At 35.9% G+C, this 21,438-nt stretch overlaps 1 protein-coding gene across 3 annotated transcripts in view; it reads right to left on the bottom strand.

The window, feature by feature from the left end:
• The window catches only part of ANKRD17 (ankyrin repeat domain 17), a 184,966-nt gene that overhangs the window by 162,398 nt on the left and 1,130 nt on the right, over positions 1 to 21,438 (bottom strand). The window lies entirely within an intron of this gene.

Genomic DNA, 21,438 nt, shown 5'->3' with positions numbered 1-21,438 from the left:
TCAAAATAAGTAATAAATTACCTCCAACACAGAAGGTAGTATAGTGTGCTAAATAATGTAGATTACCTCCATTCTTTAGAAAAACTCTGTTAAAAATAAATCATTAGCCCTAAGGTAGATGAAGACAACAAGGTTAAGTAGTAACTGTCCCCAAATCACACAGTGTTAAAGCAGGATTCAAAAGCAAGTGGCTCAACTTGATTTCAAACTCTTTCCATATCATGCTTTTTCCTGGAGAAATAGTGTAAGAAAAGAAATACAAAGGCATTGGGTTATTTCAGAATTAAATGTAATTTTTGTCAAGCACAGAAACTGTGAAGTATTCATATGCCTGTGGTTTAATGAAACTGGAATCTGGCCCTTCTTCCTACTTGCTCTCTGATCAAAGTTTTCAGAAAAACTTCTGCTTATGGTAGTGAGGTCAGGAAGACCTTCGTATTTGATTAAGATATATGAATCTTAACATTCTAGGTTGCCTAAGCCAATGAATGGGTATCCTGGCCAAGCAAAGCTGTTCTTCTGGGATCCCTGGGATACAAAACAAAACTGCTCTTGCATAGAAGACAAAAAGCTGTAATACCAAGCCTGTGTTTTTTATGTGTTAGCATAAAAGACAAAAGGATCTGGTGATTAAGCTAAAGTAGGTTAAGAACTCCCTCATATGAAAAGACATCTCACATACTAAGGCACATTCACAACTTAAATCATATTATAGTCCTTCGATCTGGCCAAGAGAAGCCAGGTACTGAAGTTTAGGTGGCAGCCAGAAAGCTGGACTGAGTGGTAGAGAGGATCTTGGACTGTGAGGTGGGGATCTGGATGCAGAGTAAGAAAAGGAAGAAAAGGTACAAGTGAAAGGAGTCCACAAAGTGAGTTAGAGATACATTCTAAAGGTCCTGAGATTTAGAAAACAGCATGATCAAATCTTTGCCTTCATACTTTTCATTTTATCTAGAACCCTAGTATTATCTGCTAAGCCTATAGCAGAGACGCCATAGGCATATGGTTTGCTTTCATATTCCCAGAAAAGGACTTAAGAGTCAGAAAAGGATGTGCATTTCCCATAACCCTTATCTCTCCCTCTTTATTAACAGTATGATAAAGTACTACAAATTTTTAAGTTCTCAAGGAATTTAAGAACATATTCTACATAAATTCTAAAAACTTAACAAATTCAGAATACAACCATTATTTGTGAACTGTTCATTACAGAATCCCAACCCCTTAACCTATCTACTATCAGCTCCACCTAAAACAATTAACCAAAATGCACAATTAGAACTGAAAATATTTACTAGCAATCTATAAATTCAATAAGATAACCAAATTTAATAGAATTAGAAATTTAAAATAAGGGATTCTCCTAAATTAAAAAAAAAACCAACCATCTCAGTAGTCAGAATTTTCATAAGACTCTCTATTTTTATTCATACTTCAGTTTTAACAATTAATTTATGAAAATCCTTATAGGTCACAAATATTTTCACAAACATTAGGTCACCTAACCTCCCTCAAAAGAAAGTATTACCAGGCCCCTTTTATGAGAGACTGAGATATTTAATTTTTACATGTCACACTTACTTAACAGCATGAATTAAGAGGTATAGGAGGGTCTAAAACAGCATTCTTCCCACTTCACATTTTGAGCACTTACTGTAAGAGGTAATCTACAAGGTATGTATTTTGATTTGATGTTTCAGAAATATTGAAGAGTGACATTCCCATTTATTCCACCTATGAAATCCATCCCAAGATTAATCCATGAATTTTCCCAAGACAGGAGTTAGGGAAACAAGATGAAATAAAACAGAGCAGTATTAACTAGCTACATTCAGGTAAAGTGTTTTGGAGTAAGGAGGTCTTCCATAACCCTCCTTACTCCATCATTTCTCTCTGGTTATCCTACTTGGGGATAGGTCACTATACATAAATTTGAGTAAGATGGTATTCATACAGATCTGTAAAGAGGACTTAGAAGCAAGATGAAATGGCTAGTGAACTCTACAATGCATACAAAACATATTTCTTGAGCAATTACTAGGGAGGCCATAAAAGGATGGTAAGAAGGCAGTACAATATGAGAGTTAAGAAAGCAGACTTTCGGCCGGGCGCGGTGGCTCACGCCTGTAATCCCAGCACTTTGGGAGGCCGAGGCGGGCGGATCACGAGGTCAGGAGATCGAGACCATCCTGGCTAACACGGTGAAACCCCGTCTCTACTAAAAATACAAAAAATTAGCCGGGCGTGATGGCGGGCGCCTGTAGTCCCAGCTACTCGGGAGGCTGAGGCAGGAGAATGGCGTGAACCCGGGAGGCGGAGCTTGCAGTGAGCCGAGATCGCGCCACTGCACTCCAGCCTGGGCGACAGAGCGAGACTCCGTCTCAAAAAAAAAAAAAAAAAAAAAAAAAAAAAGAAAGCAGACTTTCATGTGAGACTACCCATGTTTATATTCCATTTCCATCACTTACTGTGACCTTGAAGAAGTTACTTATTCTTTACCTTGATTTTTTCAACTACAAAGTGTAGATACTATGTACCTCTTAGAACTGGGAAGATTAAATGATATACAGCAGTGTAATACACATAAACCAATTAGAATTGTGGCTGGCACACAGTAAGCACTCACTAAACTATTACTGGGGTTAAAATTATTCAATGTGCTAGGTGTTATAAACACCTTCAGGAAAGAGGTGATATATGATCTGGCCCTTTTATGGATAAAGTTGTCAACAGAGAGGGATATCCAGAAAGAACAGAGATGAACAGGGCTTGAAAGCTGATGTTTGACCTATCAGATCCTATACCACTACAAAATCACTAGTTTTTAAAATACACTGCTGACACACAATAAAATGTCAGTTACAGAAATAGATTCCCATACCTTTGGTCTAGCAGTTTTACCTCTGGAATATATCTTACCACAATACAGAAACAATATCAAAGAGTCCACTTCAGTATTGTTTGTAACAGCAGAACTTTGGATACAACCAAAATTTCCATAAACTGGAAAGCAATTAAGTCCCGATACCTGACAAGGGAATACTCACAGCCATTTAAAGGACTAAGATAACTATATGTGTATTAACATGAAAATCTATGATGGAATATTAATTTAAAAAGAAAGTTTCAAACAATATTTTTATAATGATCTCATTTATGCAAAACAAAATTACATAGATATATCTGTATATGTGTGAAAATGCACAGAGGCATAAGATTACATACACTTACAATTTACACCTAGGGATATAAAAAATCTTCAACTCTTACTCTGTATCTTCCTCTACTGTTTAAATTTTCAGTTCACATTTACTATATGATTTAATTAAAGTGGAAAAAGATACTGCAATTTTAAGATTCCTCCAATATAAAAAAATCAAATGGATAAATAAAAAGAAAACATTACTCACAGTTTAACATTTGGTGAAAACTTTAGACAAGTTTGGTTTAAAGGATATTACCCCCTCAATAGAATTAAATTTATCTACATTGTATCTTAAAAGGATATTACCCCCTCAATAGAATTAAATTTATCTACATTGTATCTTATACAAGCTCTTCTTTTTTGACATTTTCTGAACAGCAACTATGTAAGTTTTAAATTACTCCTAGTTCATTTGAAATAGATAAAATAAACAGTGAAACAGTTCTTCAAAGAACACTGGAAAGATAGTGCAAGAGAACTACACAACAGTCATAGTTTATAGGTCCTGCAATAATAATGTATAGAGATATTCAAGTTCAAAGACAACCTAAGGACATCATCAAATCAGTAAGAACACTATATAGATGCTGGCATTGCTTATATTTTCTTCATAAAAGTACTTCTGTACTAGAATCTGTAAGGGAGGGAAAGAGAAAAGAAAAAAAAAATGTCAAGCCTGTTTAGAGGTTTAAGCAATAAAAGAAGAAAAATTGCTTCAAAAGATCACTGACTTGGCTGGGCACATGGGCTCATGCCTGGAATCCTAGCACTTTGAGAGGCCAAGGCAGGAGGATCACCTGAGCCCAGGAGTTCTAGAATAACTTGGGCAACACAGCAAGACTATCTCTACAAAAAAAAAAAAATTAGCTAGGCATGGTGGCATGCACCTGTAGTCCCAGATACTTGGGAGGCTGAGGTAGGAGGAACACTTGAGCCCAGGATTTCGAGGCAGCAGTGAGCTATGATCATGCCACTGCCCTCCAGCCTATGCAACAGAGCAAGACCCTGTGCCTAAAAAAATTAGAATTTAAAAAAACACATAACTGACTTGATTAAGTGGAAAACATCTAAAATTCCTTTAACCATAAAACCCCACACAGATGTTAGCTACTTAACAAACACAGGAAACTGCTTAGTACAAGTAACCAATTTTAGTATTCAGGCCTTCAGCTTATATAAATTCAGTACTTATTCTTTTTTTTTTTTTTTTGGAGATGAGTCTTGCTCTGCCACCCAGGTTGGCGTGCAGTGGCACAATCTCGGCTCACTGCAACCTCCGCCTCCTGGGTTCAAGCAATTCTCCTGCCTCAGCCTCCCGAGTATCTGGGACTACAGGAGCATGCCACCACACCCAGTTAATTTTTTTTGTATTTTAATAGAGACGGGGTTTCACCATGTTCCCCAGGCTGGTCTTGAACTCCTGAGCTCAGGCAACCCGCCCACCTCAGCTTCCCAAAGTGCTAGGATTACAGATATGAGCCACCATGCCCGGCCCAAATTCAGTACTTATAAAGATGTATATACTGAGCAGATATTTGGCTTATTGTTGTATTGTGGAAACACATAAAATAAAGGCATTATTCAAATAATGAGGACAGACTATGAAACAGATAAGTCAACTGATTAACTATTTGGAAATACAAGATTAAGTTCCTATTCCCCTCAATGAACCCATATAAATTTGAAATAAATGAATAAAATGTAAAAGTTAAGAGGCACACTAGCCAAGAGATGGAAGCAACCCAAACGGTCCATTAACTAATGAATGGATAAATAAAATGTGATCTATACATACAATGGAATATTTAAAAGGAAATCCAGTCACATGCTACAACATAAATGAACCTCGAGAATAGTATATTAACTAATAAGTTATTATTTTTAAAAAGAGGTATGTACTAAATTACTTAAGCCACTTTTTAAAAAATTACTAAACTATAAAAAGATCAAATAAACCACTTACTCTAACTTCTTTCTAACATTTCAGTGGCCAGTAAGGTTAAAAACACAACATATAAGACTAAAAGGAAAAAGGATGCACATAAACTGAATCTGTAAAATGAGTATCTTTACAAAACTGATGTAAGGAAAAAAATATTTACAGTTTCTTCAAATAAATTTGAAAAACTAACATGAATAATCTTCATAGAAAATATAAATTAAAATATTAATGAAACTAAACCAACAGTGCATTAAAATAATTCATCATACCAAGTATTCAAAACACAATTAAAATTAGGAAATCTTTTATTACAATTCACTATATGGACATACTGAAGTGGCAGAAAAAGAACTGACCATTTCAAAAGATGCCAAAAATGCATTTGATAAAATTTAGCACATTATTTCTAATAAAACTTAAGTAATTTAAGAAAAAGTGATGTACCCTAAATTGATAAAAGATATCTGCATTATACTTAGTAGTAAAACAACAGCACTTCCATTAAAAATAAGAGAAAGACAAGTATAACCTCTGTTACCACTGACATTCAACATTTTGGGGGTGGTTCAAAACTCACGCAATAAGAGAACAAAAACAAACACAAGGGACAAATACTGGAAATGAGAGAAAAAATAATTTACTGGAATCAATATGACATTTGAGTCAGAAAATTCAACAGAATAAACTGAATACAAGAATTCAGTTTAGTGGCCATATACAAGATTAAAATATGCCAATCAATAGCTTCCTATAGTCCAACAATAACTAATTAAGAAAGTATAATGGAATAAAATATACCATACATGATAGCAGGAAGAACTATAAAATAATCTGAAATAAATTCCACAAGAAATGTGTAAAATCTATACAAAAACTAAAATTTTATTAAAGACAGGTGAAGGGCCTGAAAATACATAAGTATGCCATGTTTCCGAATGGGAATATTCAGTATTATACATATATTTCTCTCCCAAATTAACATAAATTTCAATGTATAATCTGAGAATATTTCATGGTCACGTACAAAAGATGATTCTAAAGCATGTCTGACATGTTAAATGAACAATATCCAAAACTCTTGAGAAAGAAGCTCAATGAGTGAGAACTGCCTTCTAAGATACCAAACCATGCTAACATATTAGGCTGAATCACATGAAACCAGATATTCAATGACTTGTGGCTTATAAAAATAATTTCGCCAAGGTTCAACTGTGAAATTCACTCAAAGTCTCCCACCCCACTTCCACCCACAAACTTCTTTCCACGTAGTAAGAAACAGACATAAGAGTTTACTAAATATTTAATACTAATAAAGCTTGGTGAAAAACCAACAGGGCTCTTTCCTATGTTTCACTACAGTGCAACTTACTCAGTTAAGGCAAAAAACTAAAAGGGAGGTAAAAGAAGAAGTGGTGTAAGGGGAGAAAGTTCCCTCTAACAATACTGGACGAAGAAGGATATCTAAGCTGGAAACTAAAGGATGAGAAAAAACAAAGAACCAGGGGAACACCACACTAGGAAGAAAGTAAAAAGACCCTAGCTAGAAAGTCTGCATGTTTCAAAACCAGGAGGGTCAGTGATACTAGACGACAGTCAAGGAACTAGAAGGGCTGGAACAACAAGGAGCAGCCATACAAAGTTCTGTGGGGCAAGTTAGGAGTTTGGATTTTATTCTAAAAGCAATGAGAAGTCAAATAACAATGACATTTCAGAAAGATTAGCCTAATGCTATGTGAAGAATGAATGAAGAATGGGGATTCAAGAGAAAAAGCCAGGAGATCAAATTAGGAGGCTACTATGAAGTTCAAGTAAGAAAATAGCCAGGGTTAAGGCGATGGTAGTGGAGAAGGAGAGAAGGAGAAAAATTCAAGACATATTTTGGAGGTAGAATGGACCTCTCCTAGTCTACCTCCTACATAGGGTGGAGAAACATGACCTAGTCCTAAACAAAGCATCTTTTTCCTTAGTGATAGTGGCTGGTTCAAGAATGGACACATGACGCAAGCTTGGCCCACAAGATTATTTCAGGAACCAGGAATGACTTTCATTCTTGTTTTGGTAGTCATAAGGACAATATAATCATAGAATTGTATCAATATAAAACATTAATTATCCTCCAATATCCACAGTCCCCTTCTTTTAGCAAAAGACTACTTCTCCACAAGTTTTACCTGGGTACATGGCCACTCAGCAAGAGCTGAGTATTAGATATGGCCGCGTAAGAAATTTCTGGTCAATGGGATATAATGGAAAATGATGTTGGCAACTTGTTGGTCAATTCCTCAAAAGGAAGTTACCTATGCTGACCTTTCTGTTTCTTATTTCTCCAGTATTAGTTTACTAGCGCTACCATAACAAAATACCATAGACTGGGCAGTTTAAACAACAGATATTTATTTTCTCACAGTTCTGGAGACTGTAAGTCCAAGATCTGGGTGTCTGCAGATTTGTTTCTCCTGAGGCCTCTCTCCTTGGCTTGCAGATGACCACCTTCTTGCTGTATCCCCACATGGCCTTTTCTCTGTGGGCATGTATCTCCGGTGTCCTGTGTTCAAATGTCCTCTTTTTATAAGGACATCAGTCAGATGGATTAAGGCCCACTCATATGACCTGATTGAACCTTAATTACATTTTTAAAGGACTTATCTCCAAGTACAATCACATTCTGAAATACTTGGGGTTAGGGCTTCAAAATATTAATATTAATGTTGGGGACACACAGTTCAGCCCAAAACAGGCTGAAACATGGACATGATGCTAGTGAGCCACAGTAGATCTTGTAGATGAACACTCCAAAGCAGAGCTGTCCAATAAAACTTTCTGTGATGGAAATATTCTACATATGCACTCTCCAATATGGTAGCCACTAGCTACATGTAATATTTAAATTAAAAATTAAAAAAAATTTAACTCAAATCCTTAGATGCACTAGCCACATTTCAAGAGCTCAGCAGCAACCTGTGGCTAGTGGCTACAGTATTGGACAGCACTGATTAAGGGATGGTGTATCAAGTGCAAGACAGCAGATACTTAGATGTGTGAATAACCTGAAGGTCTACCTCTGGAGTAGCACATAAAAGAATAACAAACTCCTATCTTGCCTGATGTGTTTTGGAGTCTCTTTGTTCAAATGATCCATCCTATACCTTAACTAATACAGTTAATTGGAAATGACACGCTGCTCTAACAAACTCCTAAAATCTCTGGTAAGGCTTAGAGAACAGGTAGCAAGGAAACATCTCAGGCTGGAGATCTAATGATCTGTGCTATACAGTTGCAGAACATTTAGTAAAACTCTTGCCTGCAATAATTGGAAGGGCACATCATATGCCTACTAAGTCTGTCGTTCTAAGAAAAGCAGTTAGAAAAACTCAAAATATGGTGTGTTGGCTATTTAAAGATCAACAAGAAAGATCAATTCACCTATAAAGCAGTTTGCAAGCAGAGACAGACATGAAAACAGTGCTACTAAAAAGAAGCTTTCTCAGTGGCAAACTCCGACCTACAAGAGTCCAGTAATTTGGGGCCTCCCAGGGTGGAAAAGGCAGCTGCTTCTGTGCTCTAAATACCAGGAAATAACTTTGTGAGTTCAAGGGTTCTCTGTCAGGTAGTAGCAAAGATCAAGTTAAGAGTGTTGCTTTTCCACCTGTAATGGTTTCTGCTTAGAAAGAAGACAGGACAGCAGACATTTTGTAGCACAAATACCTTCTCTCAATTATTCAGTCAAATGCTAATCTAGGTACTGCTGTGAGGGGATTTTGCAGATGTAATTGAAGTTCCTAATCAACTGACTTTAAGCCAGGGTGATCATCCTCAGTGAGCCTGACCTAGTCAGGTGAGCTCTTAAAAGAGATCAGGTTCTTCCGAGCAAATGAGACTCCAAACAGCAGCTGAGTCTACAATTGTTCTGTCTTCGCTGTATCTTCCCTTCCTGACTGCCTATGGAGAACAGCTTCAGCCTAAGCCCATGGATTCCACCTTGCCCACAATCTTCTCCCACTAACTGCCTGCCGTACAGATTTCACACTTGCTTAGCCAGCCCTCACAATCATGTAAGCCAATTCCTTGTAATAAATCTCTTAATACATAACAATCATATATAAATCTACTTGCTCTGCTTCTCTGGTTAAACCCTTACTGATACATCATCCAAGACTATTATTTCAGATCCTCTCGAGGTAGCCAGGAAACCTAAGGGAGAGAGGAGCTAGCCTAGCACAGAGACCAGTAAATAAGAGAATCAGCTGGTTTCCAAAACTTAGGACTAAGAGATATTTTGCTATAGTTATTGTTACATAGTCCCGATCTAAGAAAAACAGAAATCTATTATGTTTTTGAAAGAGTTTTACCAACAAACTACATTACTGGCCTAAAAATCTTACACTTGAACTTTAAGTAACCCTACCGGCCCTGCATCTATACCAACAGGTAGGGGGCTACAAAAGTTGTACACTTCCTAGGGATGTCACACCCTCCAATGCCTACTACTTCAAATGTGGCTAAGGAAGATAACAAACAAGAAAGAATCATCTAAAGAACTAAGCAAAGGAAACAGACAGCAGTGAAAAGAGCATTCCTCTCATAGAGGAAAATCAGTATAACCAAGAAAATTACTCAGTAGCCAGAGCAAAGTTGTCACAACTCCTCCCCCGAAGGATTTCATTATTAATATGTACCAATGACTGCTGTGTACTTCCTATTCTTCCCTTCTCTAGAAGAGTTTTCATTATGATTATCCTATTCCTACTCATTACTACACAATGGGTTGGGTGAAAAGAGGGAGAGATAGTTGTTTATTGCTTTATAGATCACTAGAATTCTCTGAATTAGGAGGAAAAGCATTTTGTATATATCTTTCACTTGGAGCTGTATGTAGTAACTGGATGGGACTTTGAATTGATTCTCTTGAGGAAAGAAACAATTAGGTGTTGGAAGAAAGGTTTGCACAAATGGTAGGTGGCCAGAAGGGTGAGCCCAATTCTCAAAAAAAACAAAGGTTTAGGTTGGAGCTGTAAACCTGATAGTCACTGGTATATAGATATGTAACGACACAATAGTTAAAATCATCTAAATGAGACCAGACACAAAACAGAAAAGGGTCCAATGAGGTAAATAATCAAAGTATGTTTGCTGTGCTGGGTAAAAGGAAGCAAGATAACCAACAAATAACAGTGAGGTAGAAACAGGAGAAGGTGGTATTACATGAGGAAGAGAGGATTACATTTTAAGAGGCAAGAATCAGTCAACTGCTATAAAAAGGAGTAAATAAGAAACAGACACAAGAATTAAATACTATATCCAAAAAGAGATCCATGTATCTTTGAAAAACAAAGTACAAAGAAAAATTTCTAAGAATTGTTAAATACTGGAGTGAGGAAGTTCTCCAGAAGTCATAAAAGAATAATACATTTTACTAAACAATAAATTTTTCCATGTTGTGAAAACAATGTCAAGGGAGAATACTGTAACACATAACACTATGAGAAATTAATACTATAAATACCATCAACAAATCAATAAGAAAACAACAAGACAATCCTAATAGAAAAATAGGTAAAGGATAAACCAGGAAATTTTCAAGACATCCAAATGAAAAACAAAGATTAAAAAACTTATACTCAATGTTGACAGTAATCAGAAAAATGAAAACAAAACACCATTTTTTGTTTAACAGATTTTTAAAACTAAGTAAATTAACCACATCTAGGAACATTCTCATACACTGCTGATGCAAGCAAAACTTGAGAGTATTTATCAAATTTAACATGTGCATACTCTAGCCCAACAATTCCATTTCCAGGAATCCATCCCAAAGAAATAGTTTCATACTCAAAAATAACTGTACAAGGATGTTCACTTCACTAATAGCAATGTAGTGAAAACAATCTAAATGTCTACCAAAATAAAAGATCAAATAAATTATGAACATTTATATTATGGAACATTCATAAGTAAATGAGAATAATGTGGCAAATACTAACATACTCTAACACACACACACACGCACTCAGTCTCAAGAAAGAAACAAACATTTGATATACACCAACTGTTAGCAGCATTTACTCTAAGAATGGAATAAAAAGCCCTATATATTAGAAGACATTTTTGTAAGTATAAATACCGTCATTAGTTTTTATTTTTAAATATATAAAAATCATAATCTGAAGACTCATCTCTTCAATTGATATATTTGAAGAAAGCTCATCAATAAAAATTTCAGCAAGCAAAATTTCTAAGTGGTACCTCTGCTCTTTGTGATAATTTCACTACAACATAACAAGGAAAAAGAATGAAAAGACGTATTTCAGGTAATGATTAATTCTGAAGACAGAATAATAGGTGATTTTTCTATTCTTTAGATCTTTTTGAGTTTGTCAAGTTTTCTACAAATATGTGTTTCTACAAATAGGTATAAATTAATGAATAACATTTAATTATATGTAACGCTATATTTAAAATCTTAAGAATTTTCATCCTACACTGTCTTGTAATTCAATCTTCATATTTTAACATATCTCCACCTGCATCAATCACAAGTATATTAATATAGATACTCTCCTTTCTTACTATAAAACCTTCAAGGTAAAATTAGAATGGATGACTCTTTAGTATAATCTAGTTGTCAAGGACACTCTAGAAAAATCATACATACAGACCTCATCTTAAGAACAAACAAAATATCAAAAATCACTGAGTATTCCAGGAGACACTCATAAAAGATATAAAGTCTACCCTACTAGTATTCAAAAACCAAAACAAAATGATCCCTATGATCATAAGGCACACAGTTACACCAAAAATGAACATAGATGCCCAAAAAAAGTACAGGATTTATACGGGGCTAAAATCATCTTCACAGTTTTAAATTATTACTAGTTTTATCTCAACAAAACTTAAATTTTATGAATCTAGAAATAATGTCCCCATTTCTTCAAAACCCTTATAATACCTAGGTAATTTTGCTAGATGTTAATAATGCTTCTTAAATAAATTTAGTTCAAAGAGTATACTAATAGTGATAAAACTATTAGCTAATAATCATAGCTAATAAGATTAGATAATAGCTAATAATCACGTGGAAAACTGAATTCTATCACTGTGCTAAGTTTCAATGTATGTAAGTTTTACTAACTACAATATGTACAAATTCATTTAACTTATTCATATTTAACATATACAGCTATAATTTTAAATATAATTTTTTTTCATATTCACTGGGAAGGAAATAGTTGAGATTAGACAATGAAAACAGCCACACATAGGAGATAATAAATGTTTGTCAGGTAAAAGAATTAACTCCTGTAGGAGTTAATTCTAGTATGTGCTATACTAGAGGCTTTGAAACAAGACTGTTTTCATTATTAATGCCATTAAAAAAATAAACATGGCATAGAGAAAGAAAGAGACAACAATGGGGTCAAAGGCATTTCTAACACTAACTGTAACACAAACAGGTGGGCTTCCTTTTCTTGTCAATCTTCACATTTAGATTGACAGGAAAAGAGGGAAAGGAAAATAGATCTCTATGGTAACATATATTTATTCTAAATTCTAAACTAATGGAACCAACCTTTCCATAGATACTTCCAAAATAGATTTCAATCAAATGTTTTTAAGCTAATTAAGAGATGATCCATAAAGAAACCCAGACCAAGAAATAACTTTAGAGCAGGTTCTTATTTCTTCACTTTCGTATTTTTCTTTTCTATTCCTTTCTTTTGTGGGGGAAGATGGGGATAAAAAAAGTGAAAGGTTAAATTAGGCAAGCTAATAGTATTTTTGGGAAAAGGAAAGGGGGAGGCAAAATTCCCTGCAAGAGAGGCACAGCCATAAAGTAGTTCCATAAATGTGCCATTTCTACAATGTACTTTCAAATAATCTCAAGAAATAAAAAATGAATTTATTTTCTAAACTGAAATAGCACTATCTGGTACACATTATGATTTTCTCTACCTTATAAGTCAGTTTGAGTATGAAGTAATAAGCAATAAGAATATACTTAAGTAAAATCGGCCGGGTGCTGTGGCTCACGCCTATAATCCCAGCACTTTGGAAGGCCGAGGGGGGCGGATCAAAGGTCAGGAGTTCGAGACCAGCCTGACTAACATGGTGAAACTTCGTCTCTACTAAAAATACAAAAATTAGCCGGGCGTGGTGGCGCCGGTGCCTGTAGTCCCAGCTACCTGGGAGGCTGAGGCAGAAGAATCACTTGAATCTGGAATGCGGAGGTTGCAGTGAGACGGCATTGCGCCACTGCACTCCAGCCTGGGAGACACAGCGAGACTTCGTCTCAAAAAAAATAAAATAAAATAAAAATAAATTAAAAATAAAGAAAGAATATATTTAAGTAAAATCTACAGTCCTCCTCAATCATGGATTCCATCTCTAGCCCTACCATCATTTTTAAACTATCCCTCTCTAGACCTCGTTTTAGTCATCATTTTCATGGTACAGCAGCCAAAAATATACATAATCTATTTTGTGCAGATGTAGCATAGCATTATTTAAAATGAGAATTATGATTCTGGTTATCGCCAACGCCTTAACTTCACCCTACATTATACTAAGCTTTTACCAAAAAAGCATGCTGTATTTCAGATCATTTACTCAAAACACATTTTTTTTTACCCTTGACGCATAAAAACCTATTTAATATTTTTCAATTTATTCTCAATAATCTTGTTTCCCATTCTTATCAGCATAATTCACTATGATCAGCAAGCTTTGAGAGATTTCACCATATATCAAAATTGTTTATAAAGGCTGCGCACAGTAGCTCACACCTGCAAGCCCAGCACTTTGGGGGCCGAGGCGGGCGGATCACTTGGAGCCGGGAGTTTGCGACCAGCCGGGCAAACATGGTGAAACCCTAACTCTAATAAAAATACAAAACAATTAGCCAGGCGCAGTGGCTCACGCTGCAACTCCAGATACTCAGGAAGGTGAGATGAGAATTGCTTGAACCCAGGAGGTGGAGGTTGCAGTGAGCCGAGAGTACGCCACTGCACTCCAGCATAGATGACCTTGTCTCAAAAAAAAAAAAAAAACAGAAAAAAAGAGTTGTTTTTAAAGACACTAATAATGGCTCCAATAGGAATTCCTCAAGTACTGTAACGGTTTTTGTTGCTGTTGTTGTTGTTGTTGTTGTTGTTGTTGTTGCTTGAGACAGAGTCTCACTCTGTCGCCCAGACTGGAGTGCAAGGGCGGGATCTCTGCTCACTGCAACCTCTGCCTCCCAGGTTAAAGCAATTCTCTTGCCTCAGCCTCCCAAGTAGCTGGGACTTACTGGCGGGAGCCACTACGCCCGACTAATTTTTCTATTTTTAGCACTCTGATGTTTCAAATGTAAAATCTTTACATTTTCTTCTCCCCACTCTCTTTTACCTCTAGTCTCACTCAGAAGTAAACTTAAAAATTAACCCCAGGCTGGATGCAGTAGCTCACGCCTATAATCCCACAGCATTTTGGGAGCCTGCGGCAGGAGGATCACTTGAAGCCAGGAGTTCAAGACCAGCCTGGGCAACAAAGTGAGACGCCATCTCTACACACACACAAAAAGTTGACTCCTTTAAAAGATCATGTAATGTTTATGAGTTTCACAGGACAGAAGGCAGTCTAAGTTATGCTTTCAATAATTAGAGCTATATTATTTGAAGTTTCATAGCATGCTTGGGGAAAATAACAGTTAACATTTCCCTTTTCAATAACTGAAACCCCAAATTATAAATCATTATAAAAATGATACCTATATTGTCCCACAACTCTACATCCCTTCATGAATGAATAATAATAATTTCTAAAGACAAAAAAATGTTAAGAAGTGAAGCACTGTTAAGTCAGAAAGGGTATTTTGCTTCTGGGTAAGAAGTGGATGGACATAACTGTACTAGATAGGTAAGATTCAAGGGACTAGAAGGGTATTCGTATTTACCCACCACCTTCAATTCCCTAATGACTTACTTTTTTTTTTTTTTTTGAAAAGATGAAAGCTGAAAAAAGTTAGGTTTGGTGTAGGTTACACCATGGATGTTGGTGCCTCCTACTGGTCCTAACAAAAATATAAGTGGTACCAGCAGGCACTACTTCGCATACCAATGTGAAGTAAAAATTCCCTTTCATCTGTGGTCAAGTATGGAAAAATTATGAAGGTCCTCATTAAATCCACATTTTTTAACCCATTAAATTATCCTTATAAAAATTCAGATAAACTACTGTCATAAATGCAACTGCACTGCCTCAAGGACCTAAAAACTGTTTTCCTAATCAACTAGATGGCATAATCAGGTAACAGCAGAAACAGCCTATAGTCTAGTGAATTTCTGAGAGTCAAAATATGCTACTTTGATGCTTATTAAACACTGAAAACTTTCACAATACTAACTCCAGTTAAGTTGGTGAGGTTAAAAATGACTAAACTAAAAATAATGGTTCAATTAAAACATCCCACAGGGATCTACTGTAAATAATAGCTGCAACCAAGTTCTGTTACCTCAAGACTTGAAGTCCCAAAGATTTGCCACAGTAGGTGGCTAATAAAGAAATATTTATGAGTTATTCTTACTACAGAGATGGGACTTCATGAGAACCTAGGAGAGATACAAAGACTTACATAAGACACATGGTACTGTATAGCAGGAGATATACAGATGAGTAAGACAAGGCTTTTGTTTTCAGATATGACAGTCCACAGCACACAATGTAAACTGCTTCATTAATTAAAGGGCAAAACATGAAGATATAAGAGAAAAGAGAGTAGGCATAAGTCTGGTTTACCAGAAAGATGTGATCAATCTTGGCCCCACTACTTCACAAATAAGCCTTCTTTGTTACCACATCATCTGCTTAGTTAGAAGCAGTTTCCAAACTCTTAATAATCCAAATAAATGACCAAATTCCCCACTAAATCTGTAGTGAGAATGTTTCAAAGTAACAAGGTAGGAGGGAGAGGGTGGGGGTCACAGAACTCTTTGAGGATCTAATGAAAATCCTGCACATATGGGGCTAGAGCAGAAAGGAAGAAAAATAAAGCCTTATAAGCACCTTCAACAAAATCTTTTGTTTAATATCAGAGGATTCACAGCCTAGCCAGACCCCAAGTTAACAATCTCTATTTAAAAGAAACATTTTTTTTTCAAATTAATAAGGAGAGATTACCTTGAAAAGTAAATATTTTGAAAGGCAAGGAATAAGTGGTAAATCGCCTCTAGAAAGGGTGGTTTTTCAGTATGAAGTTTTCATCTTGTTAACAACTTAATTCTAGGTGGTGGGCATATGGATTATTTTTCTGTACTTTTCTGTATTTCTTGCTTTCTTTTTCTTTAGTGAGTTTTTCAGAAGAACTGGAAAGAAAACTTGGGGTGACCAACTTGTCTTCAATGGCCGTCCAACTGCCAAAAAGCGTCTTCCCTTATACAAGCCGAATGTGCCAATATCTGAAATATGGTACTCAACACCATACAGCATAACAGAGCATGTGAATGAGTGAGAGAATAAATGAATGAATGAGGAGGCGTAGAATCTGACAGTCCCAGGTTCAATCCCATTCTGACATTTATTAGCTATGTGACCCTGATGAGGTTGCCTAAAATCCTTCTATGCCAGTATGTTTACCTGTAAAATGAATGCTCCCTGCCAACATTTGTATACTTTGAAACTCACACATTATTCAAGATGTACATTTAACCACTTAAGCTCACTCTCACACCTCCCCAAACTTATAATATTTATTCACTGGTGTATTTTTAAATCAAGGTGCCTTACAAGTTTTGTTCACCATTGCTCACCCAGTATAGCACAATACCTAGCACATAGTAGGAACTCCAAACATTTATTGAATAATGAAAGAAATATAGCAGCACCTACTTCATAGGGTTATGGCAAGAATAAAATGAGAATACGAGAAAATTGTATTAACTCATTTAACTCTCATAACAATGTTATAAAGTAGAATCTACTATCATTACCATTTATACCATTTACATGAGGAAATTGCAGTAGAGATTTAAAAACTCAGCCAAGGTCACAATGCTAGTAAATGATGGATCAAGGATTTAAATCCAAGCTCCAAAATCCATACTTTTAACCTTTACCTAGACTTCACAAACAGTAGGTACTGAATAAGTATTCATTTTAATTTACCCTTTAAAAATTTTAGGAGGCTTAAGGTACTTACCAGGCATTCATCAATTCCTATTAGTTTAACTGGCTCTCCCCTTAATACTTAGAGAAGATCATCATCACTACGAAAAGGAATTAAGAAATTGGAAAATGTTGAAATCTGAACTTCAGCTATTCAGAAGCCCTGGATCCAAGAAGGGAAGAATTTCCATTCCTTCTCTTCTTTTCCTAAATGAATGCTGAATCCTCCCTAAGTACTAGTTATTCACTAAAAATGTTTTGTTTTTTTCTAGTACTGTGCTTAAGCAGGAGAGAAGACAAGATAAATTATAATTAAGACAGACTACTGCTTCAAAGATCTTAAAATCTAGTTTACAACTACTGCTACATCAATTAAGAGATGAAACAAGCAAGCTTCTCTGGGCTAATCTAGGATTCTAAGCATTACAAAAAAGGAATTTAGATAGCACTTTTCCAATAAAAAACAAACAAGAATATTTCCAAATGAAGCTGAACACAGCCTAATTCTGAAATATTTTTTCTTTCTCCCTCATTTTCAACTCTCTTTTTCTGTCTGTAAACAGATCCTCCCTGGCCTTGCAAATCCTTTCAATACTAAGTCAGTACTAATTTATTTACCGGCTCCCTTTGTCTAAAATTTCTTCACTAGGTTTATCTCTTGATTTAGTCACAGGTTACTTACAAAAACAGATGAAATTCTGATCAACTCCTACTGTATTTATACTTTAAGCATCTTCAACAAAAATGTTTCTCCCCCTTTGAATTCTGCCTTAGAAAATACTAAGATTGCAGTGCGCAGTGTGGCTCAGACCTGTAATCTCAGCACTCTGGGAGGCTGAAGCCAGTGGATCACCTGAGGTCAGGAGTTCAAGACTACCCTGGCCAACATGGTGAAACCCTGTCTCTAATAAAAATACAAAAATTAGCCAGGCCTGGTGGCAGATGCCTGTAATTCCAGCTACTCGGGAAGCTGAGGCAGGAAAATCATTTGAACCCGGGAGGTGGAAGTTGCAGTGAGCCAAGATCAGACTGTTGCACTCCAGCCTGGGCAACAAGAGAGAAACTCCGTCTCCAAAAAAAAAAAAAAAGAAAGAAAAAATACTAAGATCATTCAGTCATATTCAAAAATGCATTCAATAGAATGCAATGTTATTTCTGAAATAAAGTATCAACTCTTGAAATTATAAGATTTTTTTCTTGTAATAGTCAAAAGCAATTTAATTAATTTTGTCCACTAATTTGAAAGAGCATCATGGCTTTTATGTTAGAAAATATATTTGTATTTTCCATATTGGTCAGTCACTCACTGAAAACCAAGAAAATCATGCATTTTCAATTTTAAATGTAAGATTTTGTGTCAAATAGAGGGGGAGAGGGAGGCAAGCAGCTCTTGGTCTTATTTGTTTCCAGGTATACCCGAAGTTATGCAAATTATCTAAGACATGATTATCCTATTCTGAAATACTTTAAAGTAAAATCCTATTCTCAATAACCTACTCCAATGTCTAGAAATTATATTCTTATTGTTCAACAATTAAATGAAGCTCTTATTTGAATTGATTCTCGTTTCCTTCCATTTTTCCTCTTTTGGCAGATACAGAGATTATTCAGATAGCATTTCTTTATAGCAATGCTATATATTTTTGTTAAATTAAAGTTATCCTTTCAGGTTAAATACCACAAAACCATAACCTTTCACATTCCTTTTTAATCTTTTGATGATTTTTACTGGAAGGATAATTTTAAAGATCATTTTATCTACTTTTTTTTATTGTGTAGCCTATAACAGAATGAATTAGAGAAAAGACAACACTGTGATTTTAGCCACAAGACTTCCTAGCTCCAGAAAGTTAGGCTTCTGCTGACATGTCAGTAAAATGGTAATTAAGAGAAAAACATTACACAACTCACCCATTTAGCTTACAGTTTTATTTGTCTTTACTTTGATCAAAAGATGAAGATGGGGCAGAGACAATATGTACTCCTTTTTGTCTGCTCATCCCTCATCTGTATAGATTTTTTTAATGGGTACACTTTTTTTTTTTTTTTGAGACAGAGTCTTGTTCTTGTTGCCCAGGCTGGACTGCAATGGTGCAATCTCAGCTCACTGCAACCTCCACCTCCCGGGTTCAAGCAATTCTCCTGCCTCAGCCTCCCAAGTAGCTGAGATTACAGGCATCTGCCACCACACTTGGCTAATTTTTTTGTATTTTTAGTAGAGATGGGGTTTCACCATGTTGGCCAGGCTGGTCTCAAACTCCTGACCTCAGGTGATCTGCCCGCCTCGGTCTCCCAAAGTGCTGGGATTACAGGCGTGAGCTACCACGCCCAGCCAATGGGCACACTTTCTTACACGTATTTCTCCTGACTCATCTTCATAACAAATAACAAACCCATTGTTTAACACCATGTAAAAGTCAGGATAAGGTATGTTAAAAACATAGAAATACTACCATAGTTGGTGAAAGTCAACATAACCATTCCTATATTACAAAAGGAAAACAAACCTGACCCACAAAATAAACATACCTACAAACTTACAGCCATTCTTCATGATTTAAGGAATTACTAAAAGTTCTGCTTATTAGGCCGCATTCCAATGGACAAAACTACCTAGGTATGTTAAGTTTGCAGCAGAATATCCCAGTAAGTACTGCATTCAACTATCATAACCTTGCTCTAAACCAGAGCTTAATAGTTTCACGAGAATTTAAAATTTTAAGTAATGGTATTTTGCCTATAGCTGCATGATTGTGTTACCTTGCTATTCAGTAACTATTTTTCTGAATGATATCAGGAGGGTGATAAAAGGAAATAAATTATTATTAAAAAGTGTACAGGTCTGAGACATTAGAAAACTTTGATTTGTACTTTTGCTACTACCCACCACAACCACTTTCCTCTAAACCTTGTTTTCCTCCTTTTTAAAATAAAGGGCTGAATTATCTGTAAAATGTTTCTCACCTTTGAGAAGAATCATACAATTGAATGATTCTAAGTACCATAACAAATTTTATTAGGGATAAGGACCCCATCACATCTTTCTCCTCCTTGTTTCAAACGCCGCCAGAGCAACACACTATCCTAAACATCCAAGTAGGCCAATATAAGTCTATCAATACAAACCTATTCTCAGAATCCAACAGGCTAAAAGGGAATAAAAACAAGGACTGGCATATTTTTGTCATACATACTTCAAGACTTAATATCTCTACCTATACAACTTCATCCAGTCTGAGATAAAAGAGAATCTGGTCTTCTACAAATAGATATGTGTCAAATCCTTTAAAAGGTACTTCTCTATTTCAACAGAGACCAGGATTCAATAATTCCAATTTTCGGAAAACCAGACTTGCATCAAAATAAGTTCCATGTTTGTGGAAGAGAATAAATAGTAAGTGGTACTTTTAGATGAATCACTTGGTCTCCTCTTAGAACTAAGTTTAAAATCAGCCTTTAAAGCTGTTTTCCCTCTGCTGATAAAGATTTCCCTCTCCAAATAAAGATTTTTCTAGATTCTATTTCAGGAAGGAGACAAGAGAGTGGTAAAACAGCTAATAACGAGTAAAGCTAACTCTCAGTTGGTTGTCAGTATGGTATGTTTTACTGAGCCTTTGGGTTGTATGGGCTTCTGTGAGGAATAAGGTCCTGCAACGCCGCCTGTCTGTGGACCCAGGAAAAATTATAAAGTTATTATGAAACCAGATCACTAGGACAAACCGAGAGGCCTTCCTATTCCAACTCACCACAACCAGGCCTGGCTCCAAAGCCTACTCTTTGGCTGTCCCATATTACGGGACAACAGGTCCTAGCTTAATTCTAACTCACTAAGGAAACATTCGAAGGCATGGATGTATGTACGTGTAAGGATCAAATATATTTTTCATCCACTTACAAATGTATATGGTCATTTGTAATTATTTAAAGTTACTGATAAATTTATACAAATACAGCATCAGTTCATCGAAAATCCCTGGGAGATCGAGGAAATGAAGTTACTTCAGCAGCCAGGATAGTTACGAAAAACCCTGCAGAACAGTATGGAAAAGTACAGCTTCTCACGTGTCCCTCACATACACAAACACTTAGCTCTGAGTCCATTACAACCTTACGTCCCCCCTCAAACTGCTCCCCTCCACCTCACAACTGGGAG

The sequence above is a fragment of the Pan paniscus genome, chromosome 3, assembly GCF_029289425.2.
Source record: "Pan paniscus chromosome 3, NHGRI_mPanPan1-v2.0_pri, whole genome shotgun sequence".
In the NCBI taxonomy this organism is placed as follows: Eukaryota; Metazoa; Chordata; class Mammalia; order Primates; family Hominidae; genus Pan; species Pan paniscus.
The sequence above is the reverse complement of the archived record's forward strand: the minus strand, read 5'-3'. Positions and strand labels throughout refer to the sequence as shown.